The 20,234-nt window shown below is 37.6% G+C and overlaps 1 pseudogene; it reads left to right on the forward strand.

Moving 5' to 3' along the window:
• Positions 1–625: 625 nt before the first annotated feature.
• Positions 626–4,117, forward strand: LOC133249156 (small ribosomal subunit protein uS10-like; annotated as a pseudogene).
• Positions 4,118–20,234: the final 16,117 nt, after the last annotated feature.

Here is a 20,234-nt window from a genome sequence, read left to right on the forward strand (position 1 = left end):
ATATAGTTTATACAGCATAAGATCATAAAAAGAACTCAATCAAAAAATGGGCAGAAGATCTAATCAGACATCTCTCCAAAGAAGATATACAGATTGTTAACAGGCACATGAAAAGATGCTCAGTGTCACTAATTATGACAGAAATGCAAATCAAAACTTTCTAGAGATATCACCTCACATCTGTTGGAAAGGCCAACATTAAAATATCTACATTAATAAATACTGGTGAAGGTTTGGGTGTGGAGAAAAAGGAACTCTCCTAGGTTGTTGGTGGGAATACAGATTGATACAGCGACTATGGAGACCAGTATGCTGCTGCTGCTGCTGCTAAGTCACTTCAGTTGTGTCCGACTCTGTGTGACCCCATAGACTACAGCCCACCAGGCTCCGCTGTCCCTGGGATTCTCCAGGCAAGAACACTGGAGTGGGTTACCATTTCCTTCTCCAATGCATGAAAGTGAAAAGTGAAAGTGAAGTCGCTCAGTTGTGTCCGACCCTCAGCAACCCCATGGACTGCAGCCTACCAGGCTCCTCCTTCCATGGGATTTTTCAGGCAGCAGTACTGGAGTTGGGTGCCATTGCCTTCTCCGTGAAGATCAGTATGGAGGTCCCTTAAAAACTAAAAATGGAGCCGCCTTATGATCTTGCAATTCCACACCTGGGCATAGGTCTGGAGAAAACTCTAATTAAAAAAGTTACGTGCATCCCGATGTTCATAGGTTCACTATTTACTATAGCCAAGACATGGAAGCAACTTAAATGTCCACTGACAGGTGAATGGATAAAGAAGATGTGGCACATTATGTACAATGAAATACTTACTACTCAGCTTCAAGAAAGAATGAAATAATGTCATTTGCAGCAACATGAATGGACCTATGTATGTATAACTGAATAAATTTGCTATACATTTGAAGCTAGCACAGTATTATAAATTAATTGTACTTAAAAAAAAAAAAAAAGAAAAGGAAAAAGAAAAAAGTCAAATGTTACCCCAGGGTCCCTGCCTCAACTTTCATCTTAAGGTATGAAAATTAGCAGCAGATCGGGACCACATCAAGAACAAGATCACTTTTTAGTAACATGGCCCAATCAGTGAACCAGACTTTGTCCTATTAGATTAGGAGGATGAAACAAGGGAGTAGATGAGAGAAAGGAAAGGGCAATTCTTTGCTCTATTATGTAACTTATCCAATTTGAAGTTTATAAATCTCATGATCACCTAAGACTCCAGTCATTGATTTTTCACTCGTCATTTTGGATATAGTGGGCTTTATTTACAGATTTTAAAAGCTGAAGAGAAATGTTAATTTCATTAACATTTGAATGTTAGAGACTGTTTTCAACTGTATACTTTCATATGAAGCTGATGCTTTTGGAAAATGAATAACTCTTTGAATTCAGTTTTCCTGACACACAGGAAGATTGTATGCTTTCCAATATCTATAACTGCCTCTCTACAATTAAGATTGCTTCTTCATTTAAAAAAAAATCTACTTGTCTATCTCTCTGTCAATCAACCTACTACTGTGTGTGTAATCTAAAGATTGTTTGTTTTCTTTATAAGATAATGCCTGATAATTATTTTCATCTCTGAGTTCAAGCTCAGTAAAAGTTTTACCTATTCTCTTAGGCTTAAAAAAAAAGAAAATAACTTGAATTCCTGAAGATTTTCCCCCAATATGTAGGTTTATTTCAACATTTCATTTCCTATGATTAGGGGAAATATTCCTTCATGTTGTGCTCAGATGCTCAGTTGTGTCCAACTCTTTGACCCCATGGATTGGGGACCTCCAGGCTCCTCTGTCCATAGAATTTTCCTAGCAAGAATACTGGAGTGGGATGCCATTTCCTCCTGCAGGGGATCTTCCTGACCCAGGGATTGAACACATATCTCTTACATCCCTTGCATTGTCAGGAGGATTTTTTACCACTAGTGCCACCTCTCTTCAAGTTAGTGGACCTCTTTCCTTTTTAACTATTTGATTAGGATATTCCCTAATTTCTCATGTAATTTTCATATGAAGCAGCCCCAGAACAGTTAGACACAGAGATACATAACCACACACATACATTCTGAAGTAGCCTTACTAGTGTAATGTTTCAAGTTAGAAATTTTTAATTCATTTTAGGAATGGGGGAACTATAGATTGGCTTTCTATAGGTTACCCTGAAATTTGATTCAGAGGGTGATATGTCATATCATGAGATACCCGCCCCTTTCCTGTCAATGAAATGTATAAGATCAGAAAGCCCTGCATTTTAACAATTGCATATCTCATCCATTTAGTTCAATATCACAGAATATAGCACAGAATAAACCAAGTCTCTTGCATTGGCAGGTGGATTCTTTACCACAGAGCCACCTGGGAAGCCCATGGAAAATAAGGAAACGTAACTAATAATGATTTGTGTAAGTTAATTTACATAGGCAAAAGAAATAATCTAGAAATAAACATTTGCCTTAATAACATAATGCTAACCAAACTTCTTAGGGAATATTGGAGAAAAATGCAGTTTTAATTTTAATATGCACATGAGATCAATTAATGTACCACATATGCAAATATAAAGGCAATGACCCTGATTCTGAATGCTTGTTATTTCTGGAGTTGGCATATGGTGCTCTCTAACAGCAGACGTAATGATTTCAATAAATTAGCTGCTAATGCCATGTAATGCACTCTGATTTGTGTTAATTCAGGCACTGCTTAGCAATTTCATGTTAATTTTTTAAAGAAATCAGTTTTTAAGGCAGTATTATAATTTTGTTTTGCATTAAGAGTTTAAAAATGGTAAGAATAAGAACATTTTAATTCAGATATTTTAGTAAGACAAGAACAGCTTCACAAAGTAGGGATGCAGAATGTGATTCACAACATTTAAATAAAAATTTGTTTCTAATAATGCAAAGTTTAAAAAAATATGCTTACTTTGAACAATAATCATGGCAAAAGGTCAAAGGGTTTATAATGCTCATATTAAAATAGCTGATGCTGAATGTCCCTCTTAAAGTCTTTTCCATCCTTATTATTTTTATTTGTCTGTGGAACATGACAAGGTTAGTCTGGTACTTACTGGTGGTGGTGGAGGTAATCATTGTAGAAATAATATTCACAGATATGTACATACATGTAGGTATATGAATTATGTATACATATGTTATATTATCAAATTATATATACATATATGTCTCACAGACTTAAATAACAAACTTATGGTTGCCAGGGAGGAAGGATGGGGAGAAGGGATAGTTCAGGAGTTTGGGATCCTCATGTACACACAGCTATATTTAAAATGGATAACCAAAGGTCCTACTCTGCTTAATGTTATATGTGGTAGCTTGAATGGGAGAGAAGTTTGGGGGAGAATGGATACATATATATGTATGACTGGGTCCCTGTGCTGTCTACCTGAAACTATCACAACATTGTTAATGAGCTATACTCCAATACAAAATAAATAATTAAAAAAAGAAATAATATCCACAGATATAGGCAGACGTGTATGCATGTTAACTATATATGCTACATAACATGCTAATTAATTAGTTTTATGAAATTATTAAAGATAAGATACTCTACAAGAGAAAAACGTTTTCTTTTTGAACTATTCCAAGTAAAATCAAGAAGGTTTTTCTCTCTTTGAGGAAAATGTGGTTGCTGCTGAAGTGAGGCCCAATGCTGCCTGCTCCTGCTCCTGACTGATGGCTGTTTGTTCTGCCCAGGAACAAGTAGGTCAGGAAGCTTCCCCACAGACTTGGCCCTTAAAAATACCAGCAAGACTCCAGCAGAGCCAGGGGTGACCATTCACTGGATTAGGAGCACTCTCACCAGCCCCAATGTGAAGTCCCTGGAGAAGGTATATGCTAACCTGATCAGAGGCACAAGGGAAAAGAATCTCAAAGTGAAAGGATCTGTTCGGATGCCTACCAAAACTGAGAATGACTACAAGGGAAACTCCTTGTGGTGAAGGTTCTAAGACTTGGGGTTGATTCCACATAAGGATCCACAAGTGACTCATTGATCTGCAGGGTCTTTCTGAGGTTGTCAAGCAGATCCCTTCCATCAGTACTGAGCCAGGAGTCCAGGTGGAAGTCACCATTGCTGATGTCTAAATCAACTTTTGTAATAAATTGATAGTTATTTAAAAAAGAAGCTTTATCTTTGGTCTTACAGAGATGGATTAATTATAAACTTCAACTTATAAAAAGCTAATAAACATGAATATTTCCTATATGATTCTTGTGGGAGATTAAAAAAAATACAAATGAATACCAAAAAAATACAAAGTCAAAATTGTCCATTTTTCTTAACATCTCATTTAACTTTCTACACTTCAGTTTCCTTACTAGGAATGGGTTGATTATAATTAACTCATACAACTTTTATGGGAATTGAATGAGGTAAGATACACAAGGTGCCTGGCCAATGGAAAAGATTAAAGACCTGTTGGTAAAGTGTGGCTAAATGCAAAATGCATAGTGTTGCTTGATCAAGCACAGGTGTTTCCTACCTAAATCCTCTTCTATCCATTCTCCATATTACAGCTAGTGTTACAGCCAGCATAAAACATAAATCTGATTCACATTATGACTCCTTTGCTTAACATTCTTCAAGTGATACATCTAAGAAAAAAGCCAGCCTCCTTACTGGGAAATACAAAGCCCTTCACATTCTGACCTCTATTTTCTTGTGTTGTCTGTCAGTCTTTGTAAATCATGTCTGTCAGTCTGTCCAGGCTGAACTATTTGTATTTGTCTGAATAGGAGACAGTGTTAAATGTTCTCGTGCACAATTGAAACAATATCCTTTCTGCCTGAAATACTGGCCATGATTTTAGTTTCTCAGGGAATTCCTACTGATCCTTCTAGACTCTGGGTTGTGATCATTGACACACCTGAGTAAATATTTCAAATCTCATTATTCCCACAATACCTTGAATACCTTATACTTGAGCATATTGCAGTACATAAACATTTTTTTTCAGGTCTCTTTCTCTACTGTAGGCTCTTAACATTACCAAGATTAACACTGTACTTAATATATCTGTAAATGCACAGTACTTAATATAGACTGTAGCATATAGTACACTTTCAGTGACTATTTCCTAATTCTTAGGTTGAAGATGATGCAGAATTTGAGCTTGCAAGATGTTCTGCCATTATGAGAAATTAGGGCTTAACTGGATCTTGGATATTTCAACTAAATCCTGCATTTATGAGATACCATTCCTGTTTCTCAGAAGCTGTGTTTCCATATCTAATTCTGAAATATTAAATTCATTTTTTTTTAGTTATAAATACTGGAAATATTGTTTTATTTCCCCGTGATATAATCTTTTCTTTTTCCTACAGGGTACTCCGTGTCTCACTGGCTCAGGAAGGCTCATCATCTTCATGAAGAGAAGAGAAGGTACAGCAAATTCAGTCAGTGCTAACCAGGAGATGAACATTTTGACGTTTCGCTCCCTCCTCTAAGACAAAGTTAGAGGTGCCATGAAGGAGTTGTGACTTGTGAATCTTCTCAATGATGTGACCACACACAACAGACCAAAAATCAACCAGGGCCCACATAGAAGTAGGTGATAGATACAGAACTACAGTCTTAAAGGGAGTGGGAGCTTTAAAGCTTGTTTTTCTTGTGTTTATAGTTTGGATTCTCAGAATCTATGGAGTCGCAAAATTACATCATTGTGGTTTGGGAGGGCAACTATCTGTGTTAGAAACTCCAGTATTTCCCAAAGGTTTGCCTGTGCTGGTTCTCATTACTGTCCAGTTCACTGAGACTCCTACACCTTAATTAGCTGTGGCCCATATCATCACTTCAGTGAGATATTAAGGTTTTGATTCACATTTGTTTTGAGTATTGGAGTCAGACAATGTGCCTTCTAATATAGAATGTCCTGACATGTTAAAGTGGTCAATTGGCTACTTTAGGAATTTTTTACAGATTGTCTTTTTTTTTTTTTTTTAAGTATAAAAGCTACCTTTTCTCACACATCTGTGATTGCATAAAATGCTGAGGTTTTAAAAAAGTTTCTAAACATTTCAAGTAATTCCAAAAATGACTTTACTCATAGGTTCACATATCATAATATTCATGTATAACATTTTAGACATCTTGATTAATTGATGTTGAATCTTTAAAAAGTTTCATATGTGTGTGTGTGTTTCTGTAGGATAGGAAAATATTCTCAGAGTATATATCTCTTTTGATTTCTTTTTCTAAAAAGCCATATATAATCCTTTAAAGTCAAAATAAGTAGAAGTTTGGGTGCTTATAAGGGCTAGGATATGTTGATACCCTGGGCTTCCCACTTGCCAATCCAGGAGATGTAAGAGACTCAGGTTTGATCCCTAGATTGGGAAGATCCCCAGGAGGAGGGCATGGCAACTCACTCCAGTGCTTTTGCCTGAAGAATCCCATGGACAGAAGAGCCTGATGGGCTACCGTCCATAAGGTCACAAAGAGTCAGACATGACTGAAGCAACCTAGCATAGCACAGCACGGGTATTGATCCAGCAATCTAAACTAAGTACCTGTGCGGAATGAGAACTGTTCATGAATTTCAGTGCATAAAATTGGGGTAGGCATTTGGAGAGTCATAAAAGGGATAAAAAGAAAACCAAAGTGAAGCAGTCAGTCTAGTTTAGACTTTGGTCTAAAAATCTTAGAGGAAATGGAGCAGGTAGCCTATTGGCTCAGCAGAATTAATCAGAGCAAGAACTAAGAAGAATATATTGCTTTTGAAAAGAGAAATACAGAAAAGGCTTTTTAGTTGTGTTAGCCAGAGTTCTTCAGAGAAACAGAGCAATAGGAATTTATACGTGTGTGTATGTGTTTATGTGTGTGTGTGTGTGTGTGTGTGTGGATAGAGACAGAGAGATGTATTATAAGAAATCAGATCACATGATTATGGAGGCTGTCAAGTCCTAAGATCTGCAGGTTGACTTGGCAAGCTAGAAATCTAGGAGAGCAGATGGTATAGTTCCATCTCGAAGGCCAGCAGATTTTACCCCGAAAAAGCTGATGTTTCAGTTCAAGTCTTAAAGTGAGAATAAAGCCACTTTGAAGATCATCAGGCAGGAAGGAATCTCCATGTTCAGGGAAGGGTTGGCCAGGCTTTCAACTAATTAGGTGTGGCATATCCATATGATGAATATCAGTCTGCTTTCCTCCATCTACTGATTTCAATGTTTCTGATTTTAATGCTTCTTCTAGAAACCAGTCATAATGTTTGCCTAAACATCTGAGCACCCTGTGGTCCAGTCAAGTTGACCCAGAAATTTAACCATCACGTTATAGAAACATAAAGTCAGTGAATTCACAAATCACATGTCTCTGACACCTTGACGAAATTAGACAAAATGACCACAAAAGTCACTGAGCTTTGGACACAGTTGGGCTGGATCAAATGGGTGAGAGGGTTCATGGCAGCAGAACTGAACAGGCAGAAGTCCCAGTTGTTCAGGGGATTAAGTTCTCTCCCCATCCAGATCTTATGATGAGAAAAAAGAGGAAACTCACACTCACAAAGGAAGCAAAGCGTAATTACAGGGAGTCATTTATGGTCTGGCAGCCAATTCCATCCTGGGGGAAGGGACTTGAAGAAGTTTGAGAAATGTCCTTGCATGCTCAGTTGCTTTAGTCATGTCTGACTCTTTGATACCCCATGGACTTTAGCCCACCAGGCTCCTCTGCCTATGGAATTTTCCTGGCAAGAATACTGGACTGGGTTGTCATGCCCTCCTCCAATGGATCTTCCCAATCCAGGGATTGAACCAGCCTCTTCTGCATCTCCTGCATTGCAGACAAATTCTTTACTGCTGAGCCACCTAAGAAATGTACAGATTAACTTAAGAAACATGAGTATTCACATAACATCTAAATGTAGTTTGTCATACTAAGTTTGTTCAAATCCTTGTATTGAATAGATAACAGATTATGTGGTTTCATGCCTGTACATTTCACCTATTGTACATGTCAGCCTGTGAGGAACTTTGGAGCTGGGAGAATACTGAAGATTACTGCCCCCAGATCTGTATAACCTGTTTGAAGGGTCAGAAATGCTGTAGTAGTTGGCGACTTAGACTAGTTCTATTGCCCTTGCCGAACTAGTGTTTGGACCCGAAGAGGTCAGGAAGCAGGAATGGAACTGGGAGTCAGTTCCTATCCTATCCTTTGGAAAGGATAACTGTTGGAAACCAAATGGAACAAACAGAGTGAAATAGTTTGTTCTGAGAAGAGACTAGGAGGAAGATTGGAAGAGTGTCCTCAGTTTCAAACCATGTGTGCATTTTTCATGTGCCTTAAGACCAGCAACTATGTGTTTGGTCTGTTGTTATTTTTTGAGATCTCATAAAGCCCCAGAGAAGTTGTAATGTCTTTGATGCCAGTGCCATCCACTCATTCCTGTATCTCTGCCTTCCACATGCCCTTTTTTCTGACAACTGCTGACATACAGTCACAGTGTTCACTTTGTAGCTGCTCAGTTCATGTTTGTTGATCATTTGTTTTATAATAATAAAAAAAAAATCTTAGCTGACCTTTGGTTAATCAACTCTGTAAATTATGCATATGGATGCCCATGTCATACTGAAGTCCTGGCTGGAAAGCCTGTGTGTTTATACTACTTGAGTTGAATCTTTACCAAGAATCACTTGTGTTATTTCTAAATCTATTTATTCCAGTTAACATTGTCATTACACTTATATTTTTACGTATGCTCATTCAGATGATATATGAGTGTGAATGATGAAGTGTTGATGCTTGTATGAAAACGATATTGAATGCTTAGGATAGAGTTGATGAAAATGAAACAAAAAGAAAATCTGCTGAAACATGCATAGGCAGAAAATTACAAAAAAAGTGAGAAAATGAAAAAATCTAGAAATATTCTATATCACATTGCTTAGCAACTGTCTTAAGTTCCAGTTCACTTTGAAGAAATTTAAGTTGAGACTCACATATGAGATAGTTTATGCATGGAAGACTGTGTAGAACTTTTCGTTAAAAATAATGGGTGAATGGATGTACAGCTTATACTGTACATTAAAATAATGTGCTTAAGGTAGTTATAGGTTTTTTATTCCCATTTTAATCAAATGATTGGCTAAATATCTATAGTAATATTGTTGGCTATGGGATAACTACTGTGGTCAATTTTCTTAGTATCAAAAAAAAATTCAGCATTATTTATCCCATTCCTCATGTTCTAACAGTACTTAGCCTTCTGGTTGTTAAATATAAGTGAAACATTACATTCCTAGAAAAAAATTCTATCCAATTATAGGAGATAATATGTTTACATATGGGTTGCAGTGACTAGGAAAGCCATTAGAAGGAGGTGGGATTTGAGTTGGAATGAGGAGAAATAAGAGAGCAGTGATGGAACGTGGGGGAGTGGAGGCCAAGTCTGTTCATTTGAAGATTAAGGGATAAGAAAACCAAGAGGCTGTAACTGGGAAAGCAGCTCTGAGCTATCTACCCACTCCAAGGAGTCTTATTGAGGAAAAAAAGTGATTCATCTGAAGAATGGAGACAGGTGGTGTCAGCTTCTGATACCATGCTCAAGTATTTATGATTTCTTTGTGTGGAGTTATTAAATGATTCTGAACAGCACTAATAGCAAAGAGAGATACCATAATTAAAGCCATATTTTATGTGAAATCCATTCATTAGATAGAAGGGGCAGAAAGTTGAAAGATGAGGCAACCATTAGGAAGATTATTGTAAACAAATCTTTGAATTATTTGACCCCAACTCTCTAACTCTTCATAATTACTTGCTAATATAAAAGAATATTAACATTTTGTCCTAATTTGAATGATAACTATCCTTTTACTGTTGTTATTCTTTGCAGTTGCTCTGAATTTCTTAGCCTCTTCAGTTCAGTTCAGTTCCGTTCACTTGCTCTGTCGTGTCCGACTCTTTGAGACCCCATGAATCTCAGCAAGCCAGGCCTCCCTGTCCATCATCAACTCCCAGAGTTCACTCAAACTCATGTCCACCAAGTCAGTGATGCAATCCAGCCATCTCATCCTCTGTTGTCCCCTTCTCCTCCTGCCCCCAATCCCTCCCAGCATCAATCATCAGTTCTTCCAATGAACACCCAGGACTAATCTCCTTTAGGATGGACTGGTTGAATCTCCTTGCAGTCCAAGGGACTCTCAAGAGTCTTCTCCAACTGCACAGTTCAAAAGCATCAATTATTCAGCACTCAGCTTTCTTCACAGTCCAACTCTCACATCCATATATGACCACTGGAAAAACCATAGCCTTGACTAGACAGACCTTTGTTGGCAAAGTAATGTCTCTGCTTTTGAATATGCTATCTAGGTTGGTCATAACTTTCCTTCCAAGGAGTAAACGTCTTTTAATTTCATGGCTGCAATCATCATCTGCAGTTATTTTGGAGCCCCCCCCCAAATAAAGTCTGGTACTGTTTCCACTGTTTCCCCATCTAGTTCCCATGAAGTGATGAGACCAGATGCCATGATCTTCGTTTTCTGAATGCTGAGCTTTAAGCCAACTTTTTCACTCTTCTTTTTCACTTTCAGCATTGGTGGTATAGTGGTGAGCATAGCTGCCTTCCAAGCAGTTGACTCGGGTTCGATTCCTGGCCAACGCAGCGGGCCGACCTTGGGGCGTCCCTGGCGGCTTAGAGGGTACAGCATCTGCCTGCAATGCAGGAGACTTGGGTTCAATTCCTGGGTCAGGAAGATCCCCTGGAGAAGGAAATGACAACCCACTCCAGTACTCTTGCCTGGAAAATCGCATGGACAGAGAAGCCTGGTAGATAGCAGAGTCAGACACGACTGAGCAACTTCACTTCACTTTTCACTTTCATCATTAGGCTTTTGAGTTCCTTTTCACTTTCTGCCATAAGGGTGGTATCATCTGCATATCTGAGGTTATTGATATTTCTCCCAGAAAACTTGATTCCAGCTTGTGCTTCTTCCAGCCCAGGGTTTCTCACGATGTACTCTGCATATAAGTTAAATAAGCAGGGTGACAATATACAGCCTTGACGTACTCTTTTTCCTATTTGGAATCAGTCTGTTGTTCCATGTCCAGTTCTAACTGTTGCTTCTTGACCTGCATAGAGGTTTCTCAAGAGGGAGGTCAGGTATTCCCATTTCTTTCAGAATTTTCCACAGTTTATTGTGATCCACACAGTCAAAGACTTTGGCATAGTCAATAAAGCAGAAATAGATGTTTTCCTGGAACTCTCTTGCTTTTTTGATGATCCAGTGGATGTTGGCAATTTGATCTCTGGTTCCTCTGCCTTTTCTAAAACCAGCTTCAACATCTGGAAGTTTCTGGTTCACGTACTGATGAAGCCTAGCTTGGAGAATTTTGAACATTAATTTGCTAGCATGTGAGATGAGTGCAATTATGCAGTAGTTTGAGCATTCTTTGGCATTGCCTTTCTTTGGGATTGGAATGAAAACTGACCTTTTCCAGTCCTGTGGCCACTGCTGAGTTTTCCAGATTTGCTGGCATATTGAGTGCAGCACTTTCACAGCACCATCTTTCAGGATTTGAAATAGCTCCACTGGAATTCCATCACCTCCAGTAGCTTTGTTCGTAGTGATGCTTTCTAAGGCCCACTTGACTTCACATTCCAGGATGTCTGGCTCTAGGTGAGTCATCACACCATCGTGATTATCTGGGTCATGAAGATCTTTTTTGTACAGTTCTTCTGTGTATTCTTGCCACCTCTTCTTAATATCTTCTGCTTCTGTTAGGTCCATACAACTTCTGTCCTTTATCGAGCCCATCTTTGCATGAAATGTTCCCTTGGTATATCTAATTTTCTTGAAGAGATCTCTAATCTCTCCCATTCTGTTGTTTTTCTCTATTTCTTTGCATTGATTGCTGAGGAAGGCTTTCTTATCTCTCCTTGCTATTCTTTGGAACTCTGCATTCAGATGCTTATATCTTTCCTTTTCTGCTTTGCTTTTCGCTTCTCTTCTTTTCACAGCTATTTGTAAGGCCTCCTCAGATAGCCATTTTGCTTTTTTGCATTTCTTTTCCATGGGGATGATCTTGATCCCTGTCTCCTGTACAATGTCACGAACCTCTGTCCATAATTTATCAGCCACTCTGTCCATCAGATCTAGTCCCTTAAATCTATTTGTCACTTCCACTGTATAATCATAAGGGATTTGATTTAGGTCATACCTGAATGGTCTAGTGGTTTTCCCCACTTTCTTCAATTTCAGTCTGAATTTGGTAATAAGGAGTTCATGATCTGAGCCATAGTCAGCTCCTGGTCTTGTTTTCGCTGACTGTATAGAGCATCTCCATCTTCGGCTGCGAAGAATATAATCAATATCATTTCGGTGTTGGCCATCTGGTGATGTCCTTGTGTAGAGTCTTCTCTTGTGTTGTTGGAAGAGAGTGTTTGCTATGATGAGTGCGTTCTCTTGGGAAAACTCTATTAGCCTTTGCCCTGCTTCACTCTTGCTATGTCCTGTTTGACTACTTCCAGTTTGCCTTGGTCTTAGCCTCTTAGTTGAAATCATTTTAATTAGATTGCATCATATACGTATGTATATAAAAACACACACACCACACTCCCACACACACATATTTGCATATAATTTATTATTTTATAAGACAAATACAAGATATATTTTGAATGGTTTGTTTTGACCTATCACTGAAATAATCTCTCGAATACTCTGACAGTTACAGGTCAGCTGGCTTGATTCACTCAATTCACAGTATGAGTTGCTTGACCTTGATGCATTTTGTAATGCTGTTTCTATTTACTCCTCATTTTCTCTGACTTATATGTCTCCATGTAACCTTAGTTTTATCTCTCCTTAGCTTATTTCATAAATCCTTCTCTTCTAGTCACCTGTCTAATACTATCTCAGTATACCATCTATTAAAGGATGCCCATTAACAGCAGTAGTAAATTCTAAACTGCAATAAATTATATGACTGGGATTTTTATCTAGGCTTTTTTCTCATAAAATACATGGTTTTTTGTGTCCCTCCTGAACAGGCCTTGTCAAAAATGAACAGCATGTAAATATTTGATTTATTACTTTCCTATCCACAGCACCAAAATTGAAATGCTATACTTAAAACACCATTTTTCATTAGGGTAGTAAATGTTCACCCAGTCTGCCTGAATTCTTCACGGGCATAGCAAGAACTAGAATTTATATGACCAGAAGAAGAAGAAGAAGAAAACACAAACAATTATAATAGTCTTTTGCCTGGATAAGTATATTTCTGTTCTCATTACTAAGAGACAAGTGTGAAAGGAACTAAGAAATAATTTAAATCTACTTAAAATCTCCAGACATCATTTTGAACAATGATGTCAACTTGTCACCCAGAAAAATTTAACAGAGCTGACCATAAATATCACCATTTGACAGAATGTTTCACCATCTCCTCTCTTTTCTTGTCTATCCTCTATGAATTTATGTATAAATCACCCTCTTATACCTAATTGATGACTGTGAAGGGCTTATTAGGGATCTTCTTCCAGAACTCTGTGTTTTATTGATGGAGGAATATATCAAAGAAGGATGGATATTATCATTCAATACTATGCTTGGGTGAGAGAACAGGCTGTCCCCAAGCCATCAAATAGCCAATGCATAAAAAACAACTTGCCCATTTAACAATTACTAAGCACTCACTCTAGTTAGCTTACTGAGATTAAATCTGATTTCAGAACACTTGCACTTTAGATTTTCCTCTTACTTTATTGGACAGTCCTTCTCAGATGTCTTTGCTTGTTTCTCCTTGAACCCTTCATGTTGGCATCAAGTGCTCAGGTTTTGGCTTTCTTTTCTTCTCTGTCTATAAACTCTCCCTTCAGGATCACACCTCCCAGGGTCAAGGCTAAGAATTATTTGCATTCTAATGACTGCCAAATTTGTATATTCAATCCTTGACCACTTTTTCTAAATTCTAGTCTCATACATCTAACTACCTACTTAATATCTCCATTTGGAATCTGCAAGACCATGAATCAATATGTCCAAAACTGAACTCCTGGCTTCCCCAAAGTTTCTTTACCTCATTTGAGGACAACTACACCTTTTCAGTTACTCAGACCAGATTGTTTGAAATGTTCTTTTATTCTGCCTTTTTTCTCATAACTCTGCATCCTGTCTGTTAGGAGTCACTGTTGACAGAAGATTCTCATTTTACTCAGCATATGAAGTCCTTTTGATGGCCAGTGAGATTCCATAGGATCCAGCTCCCACTTATCTTTATCACTTCTTTCCTTTATGCTTTTCTTTTGTTCACCCTTCGCCAGTCACATTAGCTTCCCTGCTTTTCCTCAAATATTCCAGGAGTATTCCTGCCTCAGGACATTTGGAGTAGCTCTTCTTTTTGGTTGGAATGATCGATCACAAAATATACACATAGAGAAGTCACTCATTTCCTTTAGTTTTTGCTTAGATTTCATCATCTGAATGAGTCCACCATATTTAACAATACTATTTTTTAATAATATATTTTCTTTTATTCATATATCTAAAACATTATCATCTCAACATATAATCAATATTATGAAATTATAAGTGAGACATTTTACATTCTTATTTTTCTTTCTTTTTTTAAATTTATTTATTTTAATTGGAGGTTAATTACTTTACAATATTGGTTTTGCCATATATCAACATGCATCCGACACGGGTGTACACGTGTTCCCCGTCCTGAACCCCCCTCCCACCTCCCGCCCCATACCATCCCTCTGGGTCATTCCAGTGCACCAGCCCCAAGCATCCTGTATCCTGCATTGAACCTGGACCGGCGATTCATTTCTTATATGATATACACGTTGCAATGCCATTCTCCAAAATCATCCCACTCTCTCCCTCTCCCACAGAATCCAAAAGACTGTTCTATACATCTGTGTCTCTTTTGCTGTCTCACATCATACAGGGTTATTGTTACCATCTTTCTAAATTCCATATATATGCATTAGTATACTGTATTGGTGTTTTTCTTTCTGGCTTACTTCACTCTGTATAATAGGCTCCAGTTTCATCCATCTCATTAGAACTGATTCAAATGTATTCTTTTTAATGGCTGAGTAATACTCCATTGTGTATATGTACCACTGCTTTCTTATCCATTCATCTGCTGATGGACATCTAGGTTGCTTCCATGTCCTGGCTATTATAAACAGTGCTGTGATGAACATTGGGGTACACGTGTCTCTTTCAATTCTGGTTTCCTCTGGTGTGTATGCCCAGCAGTGGGATTGCTGGGTCATAAGGCAATTCTATTTCCAGTTTTTTAAGGAATCTCCACACTGTTCTCCATAGTGGATGTACTAGTTTGCATTCCCACCAACAGTGTAAGAGGGTTCCCTTTTCTCCACACCCTCTCCAGCATTTATTGCTTGTAGACTTTTGGATCGCAGCCATTCTGACTGGCGTGAAATGGTACCTCATAGTGGTTTTGATTTGCATTTCTCTGATAATGAGTGATGTTGAGCATCTTTTCATGTGTTTGTTAGCCATCTGTATGTCTTCTTTGGAGAAATGTCTATTTAGTTCTTTGGCCCATTTTTTGATTGGGTCATTTATTTTTCTGGAGTTGAGCTGTAGGAGTTGCTTGTATATTTTTGAGATTAGTTGTTTGTCCGTTGCTTCATTTGCTATTGTTTTCTCCCATTCTGAAGGCTGTCTTTTCACCTTGCTTATAGTTTCCTTTGTTGTGCAGAAGCTTTAATTTTAATTAGGTCCCATTTATTTATTTTTGCTTTTATTTCCAATATTCTGGGAGGTGGGTCATAGAGGATCCTGCTGTGATATTTAACACACTTGTCTTTTCTATTTTTTAATAGCATACATAAAAACATATGGCTTCCTAGGTAACTCAGCTGGTAAAGAATCAGTCTGCAATGCAGGAGACCCCAATTTGATTCCTGGGTTGGGAAGTTCCCTAGGAGAAAGAATAGGCTAACCACTCAAGTATTCTTGGGCTTCCCTTGTTGCTCAGATGGTAAAGAATCCATTTGCAATATGGGAGACCTGGGTTCCACCCCTGAGTTGAGGAGATCCCCTGGAGAAGGGCATGGCAACCCACTCCAGTGTTGTTTTTTTTTTTTTTTATTGAAGGATAATTGCTTTACAGAATTTTGCTGTTTTTGGTAAACATATATCCCCTCCCTTTTGAACCTCCCTCCCATCTCCCACCCATCCCATTGTTCTAGGTTGATACAGACCCCTGTTTGAGTTTCCTGAGCCATACAGTAAACTCCCATTGGCTATCTATTTTACATATGGTAATATAAGTTTCCATATTACTTTTTCCGTACATCTTACCCTGTCTTGTCTCTGTCCATGTCCATAAGTCTATTCTCTATGTCTGTTTCTCCATTGTTGCCCTGTAAATAAATTCTTCAGTACCATTTTTCTAGATTCCTTATATATGCGTTAGAATACAATATTTATCTTTCTCTTTCTGACTCATTTCACTCTGTATAATAGTTCTAGGTTCATCCACCTCATTAGAACTGATGCAAATGCATTCCGTCTATGGCTGAGTAATATTCCATTGTGTATATGTACTACAACTTCTTCATCCATTCATCTGTCGATGGACATCTAGGTTGCTTCCATGTTCTACCTATTGTAAATAGTGCTGCAGGAACAATGGGATACATGTGTCTTTTTCAATTTTGGTTTCCTCAGGGTATATACCTAGGAGTGGGATTGCTGGGTCGTATTGTTGTTTTATTTCTAGTTTTAAGGAATCTCCACACCATCTTCCATAGTGGCACCATCAATTTACATTTCCACCAACAGTGCAAGAGTGTTCCCTTTTCTCCACACCCTCTCCAGCATTTATTGTTTGCAGACTTTTTGATGGTGGCTATTCTGACCGGTGTGAGGGGATATCTCATTTCTCTAATAATGAGCAATGTTGGGCATCTTTTCATGTGTTTGTTAGCCATCTGTAGGTCTTCTTTGGAGAAATGTCTGTTTATGTCTTTTCCCATTTTTTGATTGGGTTGTTTTTCTGGCATTGAGTTGTATGAACTGCTTGTAGGTTTTGGAAATTAATCCTTTTTCAGTTGTTTTATTTGCTATTATTTTCTCCCATAATGAGGGTTGTCTTTTCACCTTGCTTGTAGTTTCTTTGATGTGCAAAAGCTTTTAAGTTTGATCAGGTCCTACTTGTTTACTTTTGTTCTTATTTCTGTTACTCTAGGAGGTGAGTCATAGAGAATCTTTCTTTGATTTATGTCATCGAGTGTTCTGCCTATGCTTTCTTCTAAGAGTTTTATAAGTTCTGGTCTTACATTTAGGTCTTTAATCCATTTTGAGTTTATCTTTGTGTATGGAGTTAGGAAGTGTTTTAATTTCATTCTTTTCCATGTAACTGTCCAGTTTTCCCAAAACCATTTATTGAAGAGGCTGTCTTTGCCCCATTGTATACTCTTGCCTCCACTGTCAAAAATAAGGTAACCCAAAGGTGCATGAATTTATTTCTGGGCTTTCTATCTTGTTTCATTGTTCTATATTTCTGTTTTTGTGACAGCACCATACTGTCTTAATGACTATAGCCTTATAGTATAATCTGAAGTCAGGAAGGTTCATTCCTCCAGCTCCATTCTTCTTTCTCAAGACTGCATTGGTTATTCAGGGTCTTTTGTGTTTCCATATGAACTGTGAATTTTTTTGTTCTAGTTCTGTAAAAAATGCCATTGGTAATTTCACAGGGATGGCATTGAATGTAGATTGCATTTGGTAGTATAGTTATTTTCACAATATTGATTCTTCCTACCCAGGAACATGGACTATCACTTCATCTGTTTATGTCATCTTTGATTTCTTTTATTAGTGTCTTATAACTTTCTGTGTACAGTTTTTTTGACTCCTTAGGTAAATTTATTCCTAGTTAATTTTTTTTGTTATGAATGGAATTGATTCCTTAGTTTCTCTTTCTGATTTTTCATTGTTAATAAATGGAAATGAAAATGATTTCTGTGTATTAATTTTGTATCCTGCAACTTTGACAATTCCCTGATTCAGTTAAGTTCAGTTCAGTCGCTCAGTCATGTCTGACTGTTTGCGAGCTCATGGACGATAGTACACCAGGCCTCTCTATCCATCACCACCTCACAGAGTTTACTCAAACTCATGTCCATAAAGTTGATGATGTCATCCAACAATCTCCTCCTCTGTTGTCCCCTTCTTCTCCCACCTTCAATCTTTCCCAGCATCAGGGTATTTCCCAATGAGTCAGTTCTTCACATAAGGTGGCCAAAGTATTGGAGTTTCAGCTTCAGCATCCGTCCTTCCAATGAATATTCTAGAATGATTTCCTTTAGGATGGACTGGTTGGATCTACTAGCTGTCCAAAGGATTCTCAAAAGTCTTCTCCAACATCATAGCTCAAAACCACAAATCTTAGGTTCTTAGCTTTCTTTATAGTCCAACTCTCACATCCATACATGATTACTGGAAATATCATACCTTTGACTAGATGGACCTTTGTTGGCAAAGTAATGTCTCTGCTTTTTAAAATGATGTCTAGGTTGGTCATAACTTTTCTTCCAAGGAACAAGTGGCTTTTAATTTCATGTCTGCAGTCACCATCTTCAGTGATTTTGGAGACCCCCAAAATAAAGTCTGTTACTGTTCCCCCATCTATTTCCCATGAAGTGATGGGACCAGATGCCATGATCTTAGTTTTCTTAATATTGAGCTTTAAGCTAACTTTTTCATTCTCCTCTTTCACTTTCATCAAAAGGCTCTTTAGTTCTTCGCTTTCTTCCATAAGGGTGGTGTCATCTGCATATCTGAGGTTATTGATATTTCTCCTAGTAGTTTTGATTACAGCTTGTTCTTCTTCCAGCCCAGCATTTCTCATGATGTACTCTGCATATAAGTTAAATAAGCAGGGTGACAATAAGCAGCCTTGACATACTCCTTTTCCTATTTTGAAGCAGACTGTTGCTCCATGTCCATTTCTAACTGTTGTTTCTTGACCTTCATACAAATTTTTCAGGAGGCAGGTCAGGTGGTCTCTTATCTTGAAGAATTTCCCACAGTTTTTTGTCACCCACTCAATTCACTGATTAGCTCCAGTAATTTTCTGATATTATCTTTAGGGTTTTCCATGAACAGTATCATGTCATCTGCAAACAGTGATAGCTTTACTTCTTTTCTGATCTGGATTCCTTTTATTTGTTTTTCTTCTCTGATTGCTGTAGCTAGGACTTCCAGAACTATGTGGAGTAACAGTGGCAAAAGTGGACGCCCTTGTCTTGTTCCTGATATTAGCCGGAATGCTTTCAGTTTTTCGCCATTAAGAATAATGTTTGCCATAGGCTTTTCATATATGGCCTTTTCTATGTTGAGGTAGGTTCCTTCTATGCCCATTTTTTGAAGAGTTTTAATCATAAGTGCATGCTGAATTTTGTCAAAGGCTTTTATTGTATCTATTGAGATTATCATATGGTTTTTATCTTTCAACTTGCTCATATGGTGTATCATGTTGTTTTGCATATATTGAAGAAGCCTTGCATCTCTGGAATAAACCCAACTTGATCATGGTGTATGAGCTTTTTGATGTGTTGCAGAATTCTGTTTGTTAAAATTTTGTTGAGGATTTTTGCATCTATGTTCATCAGCGATATTGCCCTATAGTTATCTTTTTTTGTGTTGTCTTTGTCTGGTTTTGGTATCAGGGTGATGGTGGCTTGTAGAATGAGTTTGGAAGTGTTCCTTCCTCTGCAATTTTTTGAAAGAGTTTTAGAAGGATAGGCAGTAGCTGTTCTCTAAATGTTTGATAGAATTCTCCTGTGAAGCCATCTGGTCCTGGGCTTTTATTTTTTGGGAGATTTTCAACCACAGCTTCAATTTCAGTGCTTGTAATTGGGTTGTTCATAATTTCTATTTCTTCCCGGCTCAGTCTTGGAAGATTGAACTTTTCTAAGAATCTTCCCATTTCTTCCAGGTTATCTATTTTATTGTCATATAGTTGTTCATAATATTCTCTTATAATCCTTTGAATTTCTGCATTGTCTTTTGTAACCACTCCTTTTTCATTTCTTTTTTTTTAATTTGATTCTTCTCTCTTTTTTTCTTGATGAGTCTGGCTAAAGGTTTGTCAATTTTGTTTATTTATCTAACCAAAAAATCAGCTTTTAGTTTTATTAATCTTTAATATCTTTTTCATTCCTTTTTCATTTATTTCTGCTCAGATCTTTATTATTTCTTTTCTTCTACT

Source organism: Bos javanicus, chromosome 6 (assembly GCF_032452875.1).
Source record: "Bos javanicus breed banteng chromosome 6, ARS-OSU_banteng_1.0, whole genome shotgun sequence".
In the NCBI taxonomy this organism is placed as follows: domain Eukaryota; kingdom Metazoa; phylum Chordata; class Mammalia; order Artiodactyla; family Bovidae; genus Bos; species Bos javanicus.